This window comes from Oncorhynchus clarkii, chromosome 1 (genome assembly GCF_045791955.1).
Source record: "Oncorhynchus clarkii lewisi isolate Uvic-CL-2024 chromosome 1, UVic_Ocla_1.0, whole genome shotgun sequence".
Classification (NCBI taxonomy): Eukaryota; Metazoa; Chordata; class Actinopteri; order Salmoniformes; family Salmonidae; genus Oncorhynchus; species Oncorhynchus clarkii.
In genome coordinates this window covers 35,269,551-35,290,396 of record NC_092147.1, presented here as the reverse complement: position 1 = coordinate 35,290,396, position 20,846 = coordinate 35,269,551, and the positions used below count along the sequence as shown (strand labels likewise).

The 20,846-nt window shown below is 42.2% G+C and overlaps 1 protein-coding gene across 6 annotated transcripts in view; it reads right to left on the bottom strand.

Moving 5' to 3' along the window:
• Positions 1-20,846, bottom strand: part of LOC139406569 (ras association domain-containing protein 7-like) — a 58,920-nt gene that overhangs the window by 19,021 nt on the left and 19,053 nt on the right. For 2 of the 6 annotated variants that reach the window (XM_071149307.1, XM_071149298.1), the window contains one exon: positions 369-459. The exons of 3 other annotated variants lie outside the window; for them this stretch is intronic. The gene's annotated coding sequence lies outside the window, so the exon portion shown is untranslated. The remainder of the gene's footprint in view (positions 1-368; positions 460-20,846) is intronic. One more of the 6 variants, XM_071149324.1, reaches the window with a different exon arrangement.

Sequence of the window (20,846 nt, the reverse complement as noted above, 5' to 3'; positions counted from 1 at the left end):
CATTCTGCCCCAGGTGGGACAGCGATAACGCTATAATAAAACGATTAAACTTTTTTGTCCTCCAACATCCATTCCCTCTATTCTTCTTCTGTCCCTCCATCGTTCAGAGCAGCTCCACAAGTGAGACAGATAAGACTAATAAAACAGCCAATTAGGTCAAATCATCGCCATCTGCATCCAGCAGGGTTCTGACAACATAACCGGATGTCTCCACTGCCGAGCATGTATAGAAGAAAAGGTGACACACATGTCCAGTGGTTTGGAGCAGGTGCTAGAGGTCAAGGCACAGGCTCAGCAAAAAAAATAAAAGATTAAAGAGTTGAGAAACATTACAAAATGTTGTTTCAATGAATCACATGGGAGCGTACCGTAGATCTGAGTGTGCAGTCTTCTTGTACCTTTTTTTTGTTGCAACAGTCCAGAGCAAGCAGCCTAGCAGTTTCTAACTTCCTTGGATGTCTGAGGAGGAGAAAGACAAGATGCTGTCACATTCTGACACTCTAAACACAGACATAAAAAGCACACAAAACTGCCTGCTGCAGTAGGCCCTATCTAAGCATATGTGTTCACATGCAGAAGTGATTAGCAGTAGCTTTGTCCTCCTACAGAGCTGCACTCACTCACTGACTGACTGACTGACTGCCTGCAGTAGAGAACAGGGAGTGGTCACAGGCCCTGGAGGAAATAAGATCTGTGAACTCAAGCCTCCACATGCTGGCCTAAAAAGGACTTTAATTCCTGGAGAACTTTTCAAACAGGACCACACCTCAGACTCGAGCGGATGAACCTTTACGGTCTGTGACAATGTAATAAAGAGGTTTGAACAACAACAAAACCTCAACGAAAGGTTTAGTTTATTAGGAGGTCTTAGCAAAGCAAAAAAAGCATGAAAGGTCCCTGTGTGTGGAGGTAGAGGCAGGATTTTTCTCCTGATTCACAGTCTGTATAGCTGTGTGTATCACGTTTTTTCTCTTACACAGAGGTGGCCAGGCTGCTCTGGCCTCTCTAGACAGCCTGGTCTCATAGACTAGACGTAACATAGTAAAAGTACATTCGGGACACTCAATTTAGCATGATACTGTATGTTACGTTTGGTATGGTTACACAAGACAGAAGGTTACTTGAGTAAATAACTAAAGTAAGTTGCTTAGTCGGTCAGGTTGATGGGTGGAGGTATAACGCAAACGTCTAGCAACCCAAAGGTTACATATTCAAATCTCATCACGGACAACTTTATAATTTTTGGTAATTAGCAATTTTGCAACTACTTACTACTTTTTAGCTACTTTGCAACTACTTAGCATGTTAGCTAACCATTCCCCTCACCTTAACCTTAACCCTGTAACCAACTCCTAAACTTAACTTTAACCCTAACCCTAATCCTAACCCCTAGTCTAGCTAATGTTACCCACCTAGCTAACATTGGCGTTAGCCACCTAGCTAACGTTATTCACAACAACTTGGAATTGGTAACATATATGTTTTGCACATTTGTAACATATTGTACGAATCGCAATTCGTGACATATCATATAAATTGTAATACGTAACATATCATACCAAATGGATGACAGACATCCAAAATGAATACACACCATACCAAATGTAACATATCATACTAATTGGCATGTCCCGGATTTACATTTAATATGTTACATCTACCCCTGAGTCCAGGTTGGACACAGCTTGCTAATTAGACTGAGCAGTTGCCTGGTTTTCCAGCGAATGGAGCGCAGAAACAACTCATGAATAATGCATTTCACAGCACATTAATTTGGCAAATATTTCTCTGAACAAATCCCAAGCACATGTGACTGATCGGCAGAACCTCTTTGAAAATATCCCCTCTGTCTGTCTGTGGTAGCACTATTCAGATGCTAATGACTTAGCAGGAGGCATCATAAACTGTGGTAATAAGTGGTTTCAGCCACTCATATAGAAGAACACTTCACTGCTACAGACATCAATATCAACTCATTATACTGATTGGCTTGCCTTATGTCCTCCAGGTTTGTGGGTTTATTTGCTGCAAGAATTAAAACATTTTTTATAATAAATCTGTGTTCTCAAAGCCTGTCAACAGCGTTTTAGTGGTAAGTTAATAATGTGGACACCTGTGTCTCTACGGCTCTGTGAAATGACAAGGCATATGCCAGCCAGGCATTGTTGAGCAACATCTCACTCAGTTTAAAAGATGCAGAGTAACCACCCAGTTGGATACATATAAACCAACAGTAGCAACATACAGTATAAACACCAACAACAATAAGGCTAACGGACAGACCGACAGAGACAGACACACAAGACATTCAGCGTGTCAGTCCTGCAGCCGAACAGCACAATGTGAAAACCACAGTCTGGGTGAAATCCCAAAGATCATCAACTAGCTACCAAGCATGGCAATACTGACAAAGGAGTTGACTTCTCGTCATCACCAGTCAGTGTCAGTCAGTGGGACAGTGACTTGATGACAGGTTCCTACTCTAAACCACAGAAAAAGCACACATCTGGGCAAAACGGTTTATATAGTCATGCCCAATCAGAGGTTATGGTGTGGTTTAATCATACCAAGAGAATAATATAGGTTTTGCTCACACTAATGACTCACCCCTACCTCATCCACTCACTGGCCTGACTAAATTCACTGTTTTCGTCTGATTTAACTAACTCAACAGTTTACCCCCCTATGTTCACTAGACCAGTGTTTTCCAAATGGTGGGTCAGGGACAACTGGTGGGTCACAGCTGATTCCTTTTCAGTCGTTACATATCACTTCTCCATACTATGTAATATGTATTTCTATGTATTTCCTGTGAATCTAGTAATGTTTTATTCCCCTGTTCAGAGAAATTTCTCTGTCACTTGCATTATTTACCAAACAGTACTGATAAAGTAGCAGGTGGCCACTAGATTCCGTTTTATGTGTCCCCAACCGATTGTGTTTTTGTTCATATCCTTACATTGTTTGTAACGTATTTTTTTACTTACTTTGTACATAATGTTGCCGCTACCGTCTCTTATGACCTCAGGACTGCGATTACTCACCACGGACTGGAAGAATAATTGTTTTCCTTTAACGAGTCTGATGAGCCCGACGCGAACAATATATTGCTTTCTCGGGAACAGGCCCAGATCCCCGTGATTTGCGTGAAGAGGAGGCAGAGCAAAAGGGGCCAGAGGGTGGGCTGCCTTCTGAGAATTCGTAGGCGATCAAATAAACCCCCACTTCCTTCCATTCTGCTAGCAAACGTGCAATCTTTTGAGAATAAATCATTGACGTAGACGGAAGATTAAACTACCAACGGGACATTCAAAATTATAATATGTTATGCTTCAAAGGGTTGTGGCTGAACGGCAAAACTATCAACAAACAGCTGGCTGGTTATACAATGTATCGGCAGGATAGAACAGCGGCGTCTGGTAAGACAAGGGGAGGCGGACTATGTATTTTTGTAAACAACAGCTGGTGCACGATATCTAAGGAAGTCTCAATGTTTTGCTCATCTGAGGTAGAGTATCTCATGATAAAAGGAAGACCACACTATCTACCTAGAGAGTTTCCATCTATATTCTTCGTAGCTGTCTATTTGCCACCACAAACCGATGTTGGCACTAAGACTGCACGCAATGAGCTGTATACAGCCATAAACAAACAGGAAAACTGTCATCCAGAGGCGTCGCTTCTACTGGCCGGTGACTTTAATGCAGGGAAACTTAAATCTGTTTTACCTCGATTCCCACCAGCATGTTAAATGTGCAACCAGAGGGGGGAAAAAAAAAAACTCTGGACCACCTTTACCCCACATACAGAGATGCATACAATGCTCTCTTCGCCCTCCATTTGGCAAATCTGACCATAATTCTATCCTCCTGACTCCTGCTTAAAAGCAAACATTTAAGTAGGAAGCACCAGTGACTAGATCAATAAAAAAGTGGTCAGATGAAGCAGATGCTAAGCTACAGGACTGTTTTGTTAGCACAGACTGGAATATGTTCCAGGATTCCCCCAATGGCATTGAGGAGTACACCACATCAGTCATGGGCTTCATCAATAAGTGCATCGATGATGTCGTCCCCACGGTGACCGTACGTACATACCCCAACCAGAAGCCATGGATTACAGGCAACATCCGCACTGAGCGAAAGGCTAGAGCTGCTGCTTTCAAGGAGCGGGACTGTAACCCGGAAGCTTATAAGAAATCCCGCTATGCCCTCCGACAAACCATCAAACAGGCAAAGCGTCAATACAGGACTAAGATCGAATTGTACTACACCGGCTCTGACACTCGTCGGATGTGGCAGGGCTTGCAAACCATTACAGACTACAAAGGGAAGCACAGGCGAGCGCTGCCCAGTGACACGAGCCTACCAGATGAGCTAAACTACTTCTATGCTCGCTTCGGGGCAAATAACACTGAAACATGCATGAGGGCACCAGGAGTTCCTTACGACCGTGTGATCACGCTCTCCGCAGTCGATGTGAGACCTTTAAACAGGTCAACATTCACAAGGCCACAGGGCCAGACGGATTACCAGGACGTGTACTGCGAGCATGCGCTGACCAACTGGCAAGTGTCTTCACTGACATTTTCAACCTCTCCCTGTCTGAGTCTGTAATACCAACATGTTTTAAGCCTGTCTAAATGTCTACCGACCCATAGCACTTACGTCTGCAGCCATGAAGTGCTTTGAAATGCTGGTCCTGGCTCATATCAACACCATTATCCCACTTCAATTTGCATACCACCCCAACAGATTCACAGATGATGCAATCGCTATTGCACTCCACACTGCCCTTTCCCACCCGGACAAAAGGAACACCTATGTGAGAATACTATTAATTTACTACAGCTCAGCGTTCAACACCATAGTGCCCTCAAAGCTCATCAATAAGCTAAGGACCCTGGGACTAAGTACCTCCCTCTGAAATTGGATCTTGGACTTCCTGACTGGCCACTCCAAGTGGTAAGGGTAGGTAACAACATATCCGCCACGCTGATCCTCAACCCAGGGGCCCCTCAGTGGTGTGTGCTCAGTCCCCTCCTGTACTCCCTAATCACTCATGACTGCACAGCCAGGCATGACTCCAACACCATCATTAAGTTTGCTGATGACACAACAGTGGTAGGTCTGATCACCGATGATGATGAGACCGCCTATAGGGAGGAGGTCAGAGACCTGGCCGTGTTGTGCAAGGACAACAACCTCTCCCTCAACGTGATTAAGACAAAGGAGATGATTGTGGACTACAGGAAAAAGAGGGCCGAGCACGCCCTCATTCTCATCAACGGGGCTGCAGTGGAGCAGGATGAGAGCTTCAAGTTCCTTGCTGTCCACATCACCAACAAACTAACATGGACCAAGCACACCATGACAGTCGTGAAGAGGGCATGACTAAACCTATTCCCCCTCAGGAGACTGAAAAGCTATGAAAAGCCAACTGACATTTACTCCTGATGTGCTGACCTGTTGCACCCCCTGTGATTATTATTATTTTACCATGCTGGTCATTTATGAACATTTGAACATCTTGACCATGTTCTGTTATACTCTCCACCCAGCACAGCCAGAAGAGGACTGGCCACCCCTCATAGCCTGGTTCCTTACTAGGTTTCTTCCTAGGTTTTGGCCTTTCTAGGGAGTTTTTCCTAGCCACAGTGCTTCTACACCTGCATTGCTTGCTGTTTGGGGTTTTAGGCTGGGTTTCTGTACAGCACTTTGAGATATCAGCTGGTGTAAGAAGGGCTATATAAATACATTCGATTTGATTTGATCCTCAAAAGATCCATCGAGAGCATTGGTTGCATCACTGCCTGGTATGGCAACAGCTCGGCCTCCAACCGCAAGGCACTACAGTGCGAATGGCCTAGTACATCACTGGGGCCAAGCTTCCTGCCATCCAGGACCTCTATACCAGGCAGTATCAGAAGAAGGCCCTAAAAATTGTCAAAGACTCCAGCCACCCTAGTCATAGACTTTTCCCTCTGCTGCCCTATGGCAAGTGGCACCGGAGAGCCAAGTCTCGGTCCAAGAGGCTGCTAAACAGCTTCTACCCCCAAGCCATAACATCTAATCAAATCACTACCCACACTACCCACCCCCCTTTACACCGCTGCTACTCTCTGTTATTATCATCTATGCATAGTTAATTTAATAACTCTACCTACATGTACATATTACCTCAGATAACCAGTGCCCCCCCCCCTGTATATAGTCTCACTCACTTGTTATTTTACTGCTGCTCTTTAATTACTTGTTACTTTTATTTCTTATTCTTATTCTTATCCGTATTATTATTATTTTAAACTGCATTGTTGGTTAGAGGCTCGTAAGTAAATATTTCACTGTTGTTCACACCTGTTGTATTCGGCACATGTGACTAATACAATTTGATTTGTGTCCAGGAAACGGATCCTTTGTGTGCGGTTTATTCCCTTCAAAAAAGGCCTGGGTTAGTCACTGCTAGACTATTCCTGGTGAACAACCAAACAATTAGGCTACAGCAGTTCTAATGTTTTCCATGTTATGGTCTTTAACCGTCTTCAAATGGTCAAACCCCAAACACACACTGTATAGTGTTTCGCTATTGTAACGGTATTGGGTTGTGTTGAATGGTAAAACCCCCCAAACACACACTGTATAGTGTTTCGCTATTGTAACGGTATTGGGTTGTGTTGTGTTTAATGGTAAACCCCCCAAACACACACTGTATAGTGTTTTGCTATTGTAACGGTATTAGGTTGTGTTGTGTTTAATGGTAAACCCCCCAAACACACACTGTATAGTGTTTTGCTATTGTAACGGTATTGGGTTGTGTTGTGTTTAATGGTCAAACCCCCAAACACACACTGTATAGTGTTTTGCTATTGTAACGGTATTGGGTTGTGTTGTGTTTAATGGTAAACCCCCCAAACACACACTGTATAGTTTTTTGCTATTGTAACGGTATTGGGTTGTGTTTAATGGTAAACCCCCCAAACACACACTGTATAGTGTTTTGCTATTGTAACGGTATTGGGTTGTGTTGTGTTTAATGGTAAAACCCCCAAACACACACTGTATAGTGTTTTGCTATTGTAACGGTATTGGGTTGTGTTGTGTTTAATGGTAAAACCCCCAAACACACACTGTATAGTGTTTTGCTATTGTAACGGTATTGGGTTGTGTTGTGTTTAATGGTAAACCCCCCAAACACACACTGTATAGTGTTTTGCTATTGTAACGGTATTGGGTTGTGTTGTGTTTAATGGTAAACCCCCCAAACACACACTGTATAGTGTTTTGCTATTGTAACGGTATTGGGTTGTGTTGTGTTTAATGGTAAATATCACTAATCACAATACAAGGAGCTTTTACAAAATTATTTTATTGAAAAACATAAGACTGCCATGCAATTAATAATTTTATTCGGATTGTAACTACTTTTTAGTCCTTAGCTCATTTCTCCATCAAAGTCTGGGGCTTTTAGGAAAAGTGTTCATATGAGAATTGCATAGGGATAGCCTTCTCATAGATCGGCCACTTATTGGACTATTCAATGCTAGTTGGGTTTAAGCATTAGGTTGCTAATAGGACAAACTGAATTTGTTTCATGGAGGACTAGCTTGAAATGTGACGATGACGACACAATTTATTTTCATAATGAGCCAAATCTATTGGTGTTCTGCACAAAGTTGCAAAGGGAATGGTGTGATCTATTTAATAAACACAAGAGACCAGAAAAATTGATAAAACAGTGTGGCAGTATAGCATGAACAGCAGCATATAGTGATGCTACTTTATGGTAAATAATGTAAGTGACTTCAATTATACATTTCTCTGAACAGCGGAAAAAAACATCACAGGGAATACATGACATAGTATGGAGAAGTAATACTCCAAGCTACAGCTTTATAATACTTGTAAAACATAGAGAGCTGATACTGTATAGTGGTTGTTGGGGTGGGATTGGCATGGGGTGTGGGGGGGTCCGTTGTGTCTTTTGACCATTTCTTTTGGATTCCTCATGTCTTATTCAATGGCAGGAAGAAGTTTGGTCCAATCCAGATGTTGGTGCTATATTTATTGAATATTATCTGAATACTATAAATTAAAATGTCCAATTTGGGTGAGATCAAGTATCTTAATTTCTCAGTGATCAAATTATATTTCTATAATGCTAACCGTATCTGTTACTAACTACAAAAAAAACAATTTCAGAACAATCTGAGATGGTGAGTGTCGAAATCCTCTTTCTTGTGCTTTTTGAGGTGGAACGACCCATCTGCTTCTGTTTAATTGGTGGGGCGGTAAAACTCTGTTTTAGGTGGGAGTTTGACAGACATCAGCAGGAAATCAAGTTTGGGAAGAGCTGAACTATGTAGCAGGCCCAGTTTTAGCGGCTAATAAAGACAACAATAGAGGCTTACTCATAGTTCCTCAGACCTACCTCATCCACAACTGACCTAACTGGATAAACACTTTATTCACTACTGTAAAGTATACAGCAGGCAATGTTTTTGTGAATAAATGAAGATGAAAAATAGAATGCTACTTATCGTGCCTCAGCCCTATACAGCCCCTCCACTGATATGAGAAACGGAGAAAGTGAGGAGTGACTGGTGTGGCTATTGGGGTCTACAGAGTACAGGAGGCATTATTGTTAGCAGAGCTACAGCCATAGACTGCTGATGGGCACCTATATGTGTAATTATAAACTCTCTACCTGACTCAGCACAACCGCAGGCCTGGAAGGGAGATCACACACACACACACACACACACACACACACACACACACACGCACACGCACACGCGCGCACACGCGCGCACGATAAAACACATTCTGAAGTGGCTGAATTTGAATAACTGAAAAAAGGAATAAGAGAGTAGAGAAATAATGTCAGACAGAGAAGTGAAGGAAATTAGTCTATATCAGAGTTTCCCAACTGGCCCCCAAAGTTTTCTGAGCAAAAACTATTCTTGACATAAAAGACTGTAAAAACACCCGCAAATCAGGTCCAAGTGATTCCCACGCATAATATATGTGATCATATACAAATGTAAGCAAGGTTTGAAATGATTATGTTTTAGATATTATATATATTATATATGTTTGGGCTGCTTACATGTCAATTTGCAGTCTACAAATGATTTGTAATTATGTTCCAGTCCCCTGACATCCATTCAAGAAAACAATTGTCTCGCTGCTGAATCTATTTGATGATCGCTGGCCTAGATCATATCATGTTGATGCTAGGTTTGTGCCCAAAATCTAGGACTTAAATCAAGAACAGAGAGTTCTTTATTCCTAACTTAAGGATAAAAATTGTATCCTTAAATTGCACTAATGACAGATCTATTCGTAAGCCTCTCTCTCTCTCTCTCTCTCTCTCTCTCTCTCTCTCTCTCTCTCTCTCTCTCTCTCTCTCTCTCTCTCTCTCTCTCTCTCTCTCTCTCTCTCTCTCTCTCTCTCTCTCTCTCTCTCTCTCTCTCTCTCTCTCTCTCTCTCTCTCTCTCTCTCTCTCTCTCTCTCTCTCTCTCTCTCTCTCTCTCTCTCTCTCTCTCTCTCTCTCTCTCTCTCTCTCTCTCTCTCACCAATGGGCTGGTCTCATTAGTAATTTAAGGCTCTTCCCATGTTTGCTAACATCAATGATTAAATCCATTTTTTCTTTTCCTTTTGGGGATTTAATGTTCCAGCAGTATGCTCCAAAATGTTCCAAATGATACCCATTTAAAGTGTTACAATGTTAAATCCAAAACACGAAGTTGAAAGTTGTCTATAGCCTAAAACCAAACAACAAATGGAGAGACTTTTGAGATCCAGTCCAGACTAATGCAGGTGTGTATACTTTAACAGGGATGGACAGACGGTAATAATATATGACTCCAAAACATGGAGTTGTCAGCTAGATGAATGTTATAACAGATGAGCTCTGTTCTGCATTCCACCCAGTTAGGTTACCTCCCAAGTCACCCAACCTGGCTGGGGCCATGCAATGTTAACAATAGGGCATTTCCGTGTAAAAAGCCCCATGAGCGCTAGCATGGGAAGTTCATAGGAGAATAGACAATTTGGTGTCAAATGATAGATAAGAGTAGATGTTTGTGAAATTAAGGAATATATACATTTTTCAACCATTTTCCATCCTAAATATTAAGAATAAGCAAAGGCTTTCATTTCTGGTAGAACAGACAGAAAAGGGGTCTTAGACAACATCTACCAGAAAAAGTCCTAAAAGATACTAGAAATACATCAAAAGACCGTGCCAAATAATATCAACATTTATATTTAGTTTTGCGGAAATTATTTACCATCTGTAAGTTTAAGAAATATTACCAAGTGTCTTGTCTTTCTTTAAGATATTTTCTAATTTCTCTCTCATGAGGAGGGAGGATAATGAAAGTTCACAGAAGTAATAAGTCAAGGTAGACCTACCAATTATGTTATAGTGTTTTTGCTGATAGCAATTTGGTTTATGATTTATTAAGTGATTAAAACGTGCCGTTCTGTTACCAAATCGGAACTGAATTGGCTACAATAGGAATTCTTAATAGTCAGACACTAACCACAGTTGGGTCACATGCTACTGTCCTCCCTTCCACTGGCACACTGTCAGCTCATAACTGTTTTATTTTTCTTTCTATCATGTTGTGGTCAAAGCAAGTGTATGAAACCAGTCTGGACGACCCCCCCCCTTCTCTCTCCAGTTAATGTCACCTTGCTGACACCTACTCATGAACCCCCTCACTTTCCATTTACTGTAACCAGTCCTCCCATCCACTGAGCACCGACCGACTTTAGACATCCAAGGACGTTGAAAAGTAGTTGAAATTAGGTCAGTCCAAATCTGAACCAATCACAGACATCTGTTTCCCAAGTTTGGACACCACAGTACAGTACAGTACAAGAAAATAAAATAACGAAAAGTTTAGTACAATACAGTACTGTACTGTAGAGTAGAGTACGGTTTAGTACAGTATAGTAAAGCACACTAGAGTAGAGTATAATTTACTGTACTGTACTCTACTCTACTGTACTGACCTATACTTTACTGTACTACTGTATTGTACTGAACTCTACTGTGCTCTACTCTGATGTCCAAACTTATGAAACAGAGACGTCTATGATTGTTACAGATTTGGTCCGGTTTGCCCAACAGCAACTCAACACGGGTTTCAATTCAACTGAACTCAGCTTAGTTTCTATGAGGACCTAGTTCCATTTCTTCTCCCTAACACGAGGGAAATATTTTTCAAAGTTCCTAACCTGGGGTCATGCAATGGATACTGTAGTCAACCAACAGCAAGCTCAATCCCATGACACTAAACACGTCTTAGTTTCCTACGGATCCATTTCTTCTCCTTCATTTAATCTCCTAAACACTAGTGAAACATTTATCAAAGTAATACACAGATTAGGTAATAAACAGGTGTTATAGATTAACATGTGGCTCCCATGGTTAAGTACAGGGATATGCAAACCTAGCACACACATCTAAAAATGGCTATGAGAGAGTGGGATAGGAGCAAACAACACAGGAATGTGTGTGTGTGTGTGTGGTGTGGTGTGAGTGAGTGGACCTTCAGGTGAGGTCTGTACTTGAAACAGGATTGTGAAAGGACAGAGGTAAGGTCGCGGGGGGAGTAAGGTATGGGTTTAGGGGCAGAAGGGGTTTAGTGAGAGGGGAGCCGAGTACGTGGATGTTTATGGATGCTATGAAGGTATTATTGACATGAGTGTGGGTCATGCCGTGGGGATCTATAGGTGGATGTAGGGCTAAGAAGGGCTAAGGCCACTCATTAGGACAGATTTATAGAGTGGTGCGGAGGTGTCAGCCACAAATCTCTCTCTCATTAAACTGGGGGACGAGTAACGATTATCGCTCTCCAAGTGGCGGGGTGAATGGATGGAGAGGAGGATGTAGATTTATGGTGGAACTCTTCGTATCCCAGACACTTTAATGGAACAGGATTGTACATCTGCCTCACTCTGTCCCAGCCCCAGAAACCTCACTTTCACCCCTCTTAACACACACAGACACACACACACACACACACACACACAGACATGCGCATGTGCACACACTGAGATAAACCTGCAGTTTGGTTTACACACACACAGTCAGGGATCCATAGTTGACACTGGCCAGGCTGTTTGAGATTGATTTATTCTGGGGAAGATATCTCTACCCCCTGCGAACCAGGAGGGAGGCATGGGGGAGGGGTTAAGCTTTTCTTTGTGTATGCCTGGGATACATTTACAAAGTTAATTTCCACACACACAGCTCAGGCACTTTTCAATATTTCAAAGCTAAAGTGTCTATGGTGGTACAACCAGTCCACAGTTAACAGAGCAGGATGGAGATCTAGCCAATTTTGACTTTGTGTCTGTGGAATCTAGTGGAAACCTCTTATTTTTATTTATTTTACCTTTATTTAACTAGGCAAATCAGTTAAGAACAAATTCTTATTTTCAATGACGGCCTAGGAACAGTGGGTTAACTGCCTGTTCAGGGCAGAACGACAGATTTGTAACTTGTCAGCTCGGGGGTTTGAACTTCTCTAACTTCTCTAACCTGCCGCCCCAGGGTAGCCTAGTGGTTAGCCTCAATCCCGTCATCCGGTTTGACGGGATTGAAAATCACTGCACCATTTTAAGCACTGCCTTCACCAAATCCTGATATGTCCAAATAATCAATAACGAAAAAACCCAAACCAGGAACTACTGCTGTTTGTAATCACATAATTCTATGTGATCCTTGACAGATTCTCACCGTTACATCTGTCCAGGGTTTCCAGGTCTATTTAACCTTTCCAGTCCAATGACCACTCAAAACCCACCCAAAAGGCCTGAAAACTAGCTCAACATTTGTTTTCCACAGCAAGAGAGGAGTTGCCACATTTAAACAATAAACCTTTTCCCATAACGTTATCGAGCCAATTAAGAAGGAATATCGAGGTAATCTGTAATGATATTAGAAGCAAAATTTGGATACGAACTATGACATAATAAACTCATTTTAATATGTCACAAGAGAGAAAATAATTTGCCGTTATTAAACTCGCCAGATCATTTTCCATCAATGACTGTCGATTTAACTCATTTGACTGCTATGATTAAATGAGTTAATGTGTGGTTCTCACCGTGAAGCATTAAGGAGGAGGTGTGATAGTGTGGGGGTGCTTTGCTGGTGACACTGTCAGTGATTTATTTAAAATTCAAGGCACAGTTAACCAGCATGGTTACCACAGCATTCTGTAGTGATGCGCCATCCCATCTGGTTTGCGCTTAGTGGGACTATCATTTGTTTTTCAACAGGGCAATGACCTAAAGCACACCTCCAGGCTGTGTAAGGACTATTTGACCAAGAAGGAGAGTGATGGAGTGCTGCATCAGATGACCTGGTCTCCACAATCACCCGAACTCTACCCTATTGAGATGGTTTGGGATGAGATGGACTGCAGAGCGAAGGAAAAGCAGCCAACAAGTGCTCAGCATATGTGGGAACTCCTTCAAGACTGTTGATTGAGAGAATGCCAAGAGAGTGCAAAGCTGTCATCAAGACAGGCAAAGGGTGGCTACTTTGAAGAATGTATTGTTTACATTCTTAGTAAACAATTTGTTAAACACTTTTTAGGTCACTACATGATTCCAAATGTGTTATTTCATAATTTTGATGTCTTCACTATTAGTATACAATGTAGAAAATAGTAAAAATGAAGAAAAACCCTTGAATGAGTAGGCGTGTCCAAACTTTTGACTGGTACTGTATAAATGAATAGTCTACTTGATGGCCAAAAGATGCAAATGTATAATTCTCCACATTTAATGTTAGTTTAATTGAGGGCTTTTCCCCATAACAGAAGCTCGCGATGGAATTCCATAACTTCTGTTCCATAACTTCCATTTAAAATGTCCACTTGTGTTAAATAGCCTACCTACAACTGGTAAAAAGTTGTCATGATGTGCACGTGTGCTGATCTGTCTCCTCTCACTCACGTTACTCAGCCTATAGTGAACTAAGCTGTATGATGCAGTGCTCTGTCAACACACACACCTCCAGCCCTCCCACCACTCACTCAGCAACAGCCTGCCCCACTGCCTGATAGTCAGCAGTAGCAGGTCACACTGACTATATTTTTTGTTTGTTTAAGAGAAACGTCATCCGCGGATTTTTAGATGTGTTACCTGTTCATGGAGAAAACTTTGACCTAATTCTATGATGTTCACAGATAATAGATCCCGGTTTAAAGGGGGGCTGAACTTTCTGATTTGGCCTCTTTTTTTCAGCTTGGTCATTCAGAAATGCAGCGGCCATGACTGAAGCCAAACGAGAGTTGTCTTGGGAGTGGGGTGGGGGGTGTTTTAATGTGGTCGTCTCTTGTGTGTGTGTTCGCACGTGGTAAGTATTTGTACATTCACTTTACCAAAACAGTACACAGTTAGGTCATTTCACCAATTTGGTGCCTTTTGAGAAGTGTAACTTGATCCAAAAAAACTTTGATTTCACCTAATTTTAACATTGACATAAAGAGCACATGTTCAACTTCATAAAAAACTACTTTTCCCATCTCAAGAGGTTAAATCAAAATATTACTATAGTAATGCCAAATAAAGAAACGGGGTTGACCATAACAGGGTTGACCGTAACAGGGTTGACCGTAACAGGGTTGATGATTTCTTCTTAAATCAGCCTTAAATTCCCTCGTGACAGGGGGAATGGAAGCTTGTTCTGTGCAACAGGGAGTGGCAATTGAATGCAAACGTCACAAACACAATGAAAATGCTAAAACAGTTCTAGCATTTCTATCTACGGGTAACAGACTCGATCCGCTCAGTTTTACACCAAAAAGAGTAGGACCAGCTCACCTGCTTTTACACTATGATCTATTAGATGTTCAATGTTTATTCTGAATTTGTTTTATTTAAAATGGAATAGTTTCACCATATTAAAATGAGGTCGCATGACATAAATAATAATCTTCAGAAATTATTTTAAAAAGCAACAAAAATAACTAGGACTTTACTATGATGGTGAAAACTTGGAGAAATTGTTAAGTGGGTTGAACTCTTCATTGAAGTGACACAGGGTTGATGGAGGGACATGTCAAAATGCTGAATTTTGGCACTTTAGCAAGCCTTTAGTCATAAAATTGAATTCTCCATGTGGTCTATATTAAAGGGTGTTTCATTTAATATAAGAGACTGAAAATATCAAAGGCACCCTTTTCGTGGAACGACCCAGTTACACTCACTCACCCTTCTAGATAACCTAAACATTTAACCAGATCTTATGTCTTGAAGTTGCCTAGGCTAGCTAGTGCTAGCTAATTGCTTTCGCCAATTAGCTTCAGCCGGCTGGTGGTTTGACATTGGATGGCCTATGTCTGGGGCTAGTTTGGGACCATCAATAAATTACATTTTGTCTTAATGGTGACTCCATGTTTACATAAAGGCTAAAAAGAAATCTAAAATAAATAAGGCAACGTCTTCAACTCTACTTAGAGGCAAGTTTCACTTAAAATTAACCTTACAAATAGCAGTGTTGGGCAATTTGGAAAGCCACAGTCAGTCAATAAATTATAGAATAATACTTGTAGGAAAGGTTTTCATCTTTGGCTCAAAACCTGTTGATACTATTCTATTAGAAAGGTTCAAAATGTATGTAAAACATGACAGCACAATTTAAAAATATATGGCACATGGAAACCAAATGAGGATGGTCTACGGTGATAGATGGTGATAGGGCTGAGGGGTGGGACTAAGGAGCTTATGTTCAGTAATGTATTATTGTTATGTGATTGCTGTATATAAAATGTGTATGTAAAATGTATATGTAAAATAAAAAATAATAATAAAAAAAGATGTGTCCTCCGAACAGGGGGGGGGTGGATGGGTTAATAATAATACAAATCATTTTGTATTCTTTATATACTCTTTTAAAATCATAGATTTAGTACCTTCACAGCTTGCCTTATGCTTGGCACCTAAACCCCTCTCTCAGGCCTCTGTCTGTGTGTGTGTGTGTGTGTGTGTGTGTGTGTGTGTGTGTGTGTGTGTGTGTGTGTGCTCCTCAAACACAACACCCCATCGCCATGTCTCCGCCTGGCATCACAAGACTCTCCCAGGGGATTGTGGGATGTTTGCGTTGCCACGGTAGCAAGACAGTGCTGAGGAGACAAAGCTGCGTCAAGATAAATCTCACGAGACGTACCACACACTGCAAAAAGGGAAATCTAAGCAAGCCTAAATATTTTATATTGAGTGATAATTCACTTAAAATATTTTTTTCTTACCAAGATAAATTATCTAACGTCATTGGCAAATCTGAATTTATCTGATTTTAAAATATTAAGGACAAATATCTTTAAGACATTTTTAGGTTAAAATAAGCAAAATGATCTGCCAATAATGTTAGATCACTTAGTATTTGTTTTCTTTCCAAGCGAATTATCACTCAATATAAGACATTTAGGCTTGCTTAGATTTCATGTTTTGCAGTGCGTGCACACACACACAGCCCGTGGTCTCTACATCCACAGGTGTCCGGAAGCTTGGCAACGCTGCCAAGGACACAGACAGAAAACACACACACACACACACACACACACACACACACACACACACACACACACACACACACACACACACACACACACACACACACACACACACACACACACACACACACACACACACACACACACACACACACACACACACACACACACACACACACACACACACACACACACACACACCTACACCTTCAGGTCAGGGTGAAAGAGGTGAAGCAGTAAGAAACAGACAGGGCCAGCGGTGAAGCTGAGAGTGCAGTGGAAAAGCACACCACCGTCACCCAGGTAGACTGTTGTCAGTAGCAACAAATCCTGCGTTGTGTGTGTTATCAGGTTGTAGTCTGACAGTGAGCGAGTCTGTTGCTACTGGGGCACCAAGTTCTTGCTCTTTCACTGCCGGACTAAATGACCACAGCCTAACTGTCCGGAACTTTCCATTAGAACTTCTCTCTAACTGGATGACTGAATGCAAACTTGCAGCAATTGGTATCAAACATTTCACTCCAGAAACACAAACAGACTGAATGCTATTGGTTCCTGCTACGCAGTTAGGGCCACGTTTACAAAGCAATGTAAACATGGCTTATTGAAAGGACTGATGAGGTAACATATCAAAGTCAAATTGTTCATTGAGCATAAGAGAAAGAGAAAGAAGAGAATAGATAGTGTGTGTGTGTGTGTGTGTGTGTGTGAGAGAGAAGAGTGCACGTGAGGAGAGCAACACTGGATCAATCTTTTCTCACCGCATTGCGCTCTCCTTCCTGAGCCAAGCACAACTCACTCACTCGCTAAAACACATAAGAAACAAGCAATACTTTCCATCATGCAAACATTCCTATACTGTTGCCTTGAGTTGAGTCCACTTTCAGTAGGTAGCCTAGGTCTCGTCGTGACAGGCAAAACCACTTCACAAGCTTGAGGACAGTCACTATGTACACCATCATCATGAGTTAGAGGAAACTGACTGCACTCACCAAGATTGCATTACATTACAGCTAGACACACACACACACACAATTCATAACAGAGGCAGAGAAAAGGGGTCATGCTTCTCCATTGATGTATACTGACGTAATAAAAGGCCATTAAAAATAACATCACAGCCATCCCTCAGAGGATGCTCCATTCTCTCCATTCAAAACACACCCAGCCCAATGTTGTGGGAAATTAACCATAGTGCAGGTTTAATCCTGTGTGTGTGTGTGTGTGTGTGTGTGTGTGTGTGTGTGTGCGCAGACGAGAACTAAACAAACAGGCTAAGATAAGAGGGGAACTTAGAGGTGATGTCACTGACTGAGGAGACAGCTGGATGATGTGCTTCATTTTAGAAAACACACACCACAAACACACACAGACACACACATAGCCAATTTTAAAAGGATAATAAATGTGAGGCTCCTGTGTTTAAACACAATCACTTCCCTCCCTCCCTCCACAACCATCTATTACCACTGACACCATCTCACACACACTGACAAACAGACACACACACTGACAGACTCGCATACTGGCACAGTCACACACTAAACACACTGAGAAACCAACATACACAAACAAATCCAATACAATTTTATTTGTCACATGCCCAGAATAAAACAGGTGTAGCATTTCACCTTACAGTGAAATGCTTATTTACAAGCCCTTAATGAACCAACAATGCTTTAAGAAATTTTTATAAAAATTGAGTAAAAAAAAGGTACAGTGAGGCAAAAAAAGTATTTAGTCAGCCACCAATTGTGCAAGTTCTCCCACTTAAGAACTTGAAGCTCTCAACCTGCTCCACTACAGCCCCGTCGATGAGAATGGGGGCGTGCTCGGTCCTCATTTTCCTGTAGTCCACAATCATCTCCTTTGTCTTGATCATGTTGAGCACATTGAGGGGGAGGTTGTTGTCATGGCACAACACGGCCAGGTCTCTGACCAACTCCCTATAGGCTGTCTCTCCGTTGACAGTGATCAGGCCTGCCACTGTTGTGTCATCAACAAACTTAATGATGGTGTTGGAGTCGTGCCTGGCCATGCAGTCATGAGTGAACAGGAAGCACAGGAAGGGACTGAGCACGCACCCCTGAGGGGCCCCCGTGTCGAGGATCAGCGTGGCGGATATGTTGTTACCTACCCTTACCACCTGGGCACGGCCCGTCAGGAAGTCCAGGATCCAGTTTCAGAGGGAGGTGTTTAGTCCCAGGGTCCTTAGCTTAGTGATGAGATTTGAGGGTACTGTGTTGTTGAACAATGAATAGCATTCTCACATAAGTGTTCCTTGTCCAGGTGGGAAAGGGCACTGTGGAGTGCAATAGAGATTGCATCATCTGGGGATCTGTTAGGGAGGTATACCAATTGGGGTGGGTCTAGGGTTTCTGGGAAAATGGTGTTGATCTGAGCCATGACCAGCCATTCAAAGCACTTCATGGCTACAGACGTGAGTGCTACGGGTCGGTAGTCAGTTAGGCAGGTTACCCGTAGTGTTCTTGGGCACAGGGTCTGCTTGAAACATGTTGTTATTACAGACTCAGACAGGGAGAGGTTGAAAATATCAGTGAAGACACCTGCCAGTTGGTCAGCGCATGCTCGCAGTACACATCCTGGTAAATCCGTCTGGCCCTGTGGTCTTGTGAATGTTGACCTGTTTAAAGGTCTTACTCACATCGGCTGCGGAGAGCGTGATCACACAGTCGTCGGGAACAGCTGATGCTCTCATGCACGTTTCAGTGTTACTTGCCTCAAAGTGAGCATAAAAGTAATTTAGCTCATCTGGTAGGCTCGTGTCACTGGGCAGCTCTCGCCTGTGCTTCCGTTTGTAGTCTGTAATAGTTTGCAAGCCCTGCCACATCCGACGAGCATCGGAGCCGGTGTAGTACGATTCGATCTTAGTCCTGTATTGATGCTTTGCCTGTTTGATGGTTCGTCCCGCTCCTTGAAAGCGGCAGCTCTACCCTTTAGCTAAGTGCGGATGTTGCCTGTAATCCATGGCTTCCGGTTGGGGTATGTACGTACGATCACTGTGGGGACGACGTCATCAATGCACTTATTAATGAAGCCAGTGACTGATGTGGTGTACTCCTCAATGCCATCCAGAGATAGTTGTACATTTAACATGCTGGTAGAGATTTGGTAAAATGTATTTAAGTTTCCCTGCATTAAAGTCCTCGGCCACTACGAGCGCCGCTTCTGGATGAGAGTTTTCCGGTTTGTTTATGGCGATATACAGCTCATTAAGTGCGGTCTTAGTGCCAACATCAGTCTGTGGTGGTATGTAGACAGCTACAAAAAATACAGATGACAATTCTCTTGGTTGATAGTGTGGTCTACAGCTTATCATGAGATACTCTACCTTAGGCGAGCAAAACCTTGAGACAGATATCGTGCACCAGCTGTTGTTTACAAATATACATCGCCACCCCTTGTCTTACCAGAGGTTGCTGTTCTATCCTGCCAATACAGTGTAAAACCCACCAGCTGTATATTCTTCATGTCGTCGTTCAGCCACGACTCAGTGAAACATAACACAGAACCCAAACCGGCTGCGCGCGTGAGCCATTGTTTATACATTTATTTTGTCCCCCAACACCAAACGCGATCACGACACGCAGGTTAAAATATTTTAAAAAACTCTGAACCAATTATATTAATTTGGGGACAGGTCGAAAAGCATCAAACATTTATGGCAATTTAGCTAGCTTGCACTTGATATTGCACTTGCTAGCTAATTTGTCCTATTTAGCTAGCTTGCTGTTGCTAGCTAATTTGTCCTGGGATATAAACATTGAGTTGTTATTTTACCTGAAATGCACAAGGTCTTCTACTCCGCCAATTAATCCACATATAAAACGGTCAACTGAATAATTTCTAGTCATCTCTCCTCTTTCCAGGCTTTTTCTTCTATTGCAATGGGCAACTTTCATAAATTAGGTGCATTACTGCCACTGACCTCGTTCGTCTTTCAGTCATCCACGTGGGTATAACCAATGAGGAGATGGCACGTGGGTACCTGCTTCTATAAACCAATGAGGAGATGGAAGAGGCAGGACTTGCAGCGCGATCTGCGTCACAAATAGAACTGACTTCTGTTGGCGCGCGCAAGCAGTGTGGGTGCAATAATTGAATAATATTGATTTCTACATTTATTTTCCATTGCTCGCGCACGCCATGCGAGTGGTGTAGTCAGCCTGTAAGATATTACAGTTTTTAATGTCCCGTTGGTAGTTTAAACACACATGCACACACAGATAACACCTGAGGTATGGCTGTTTACTCAAATCAAATCCCTTTTGTTAGTCGCATACAC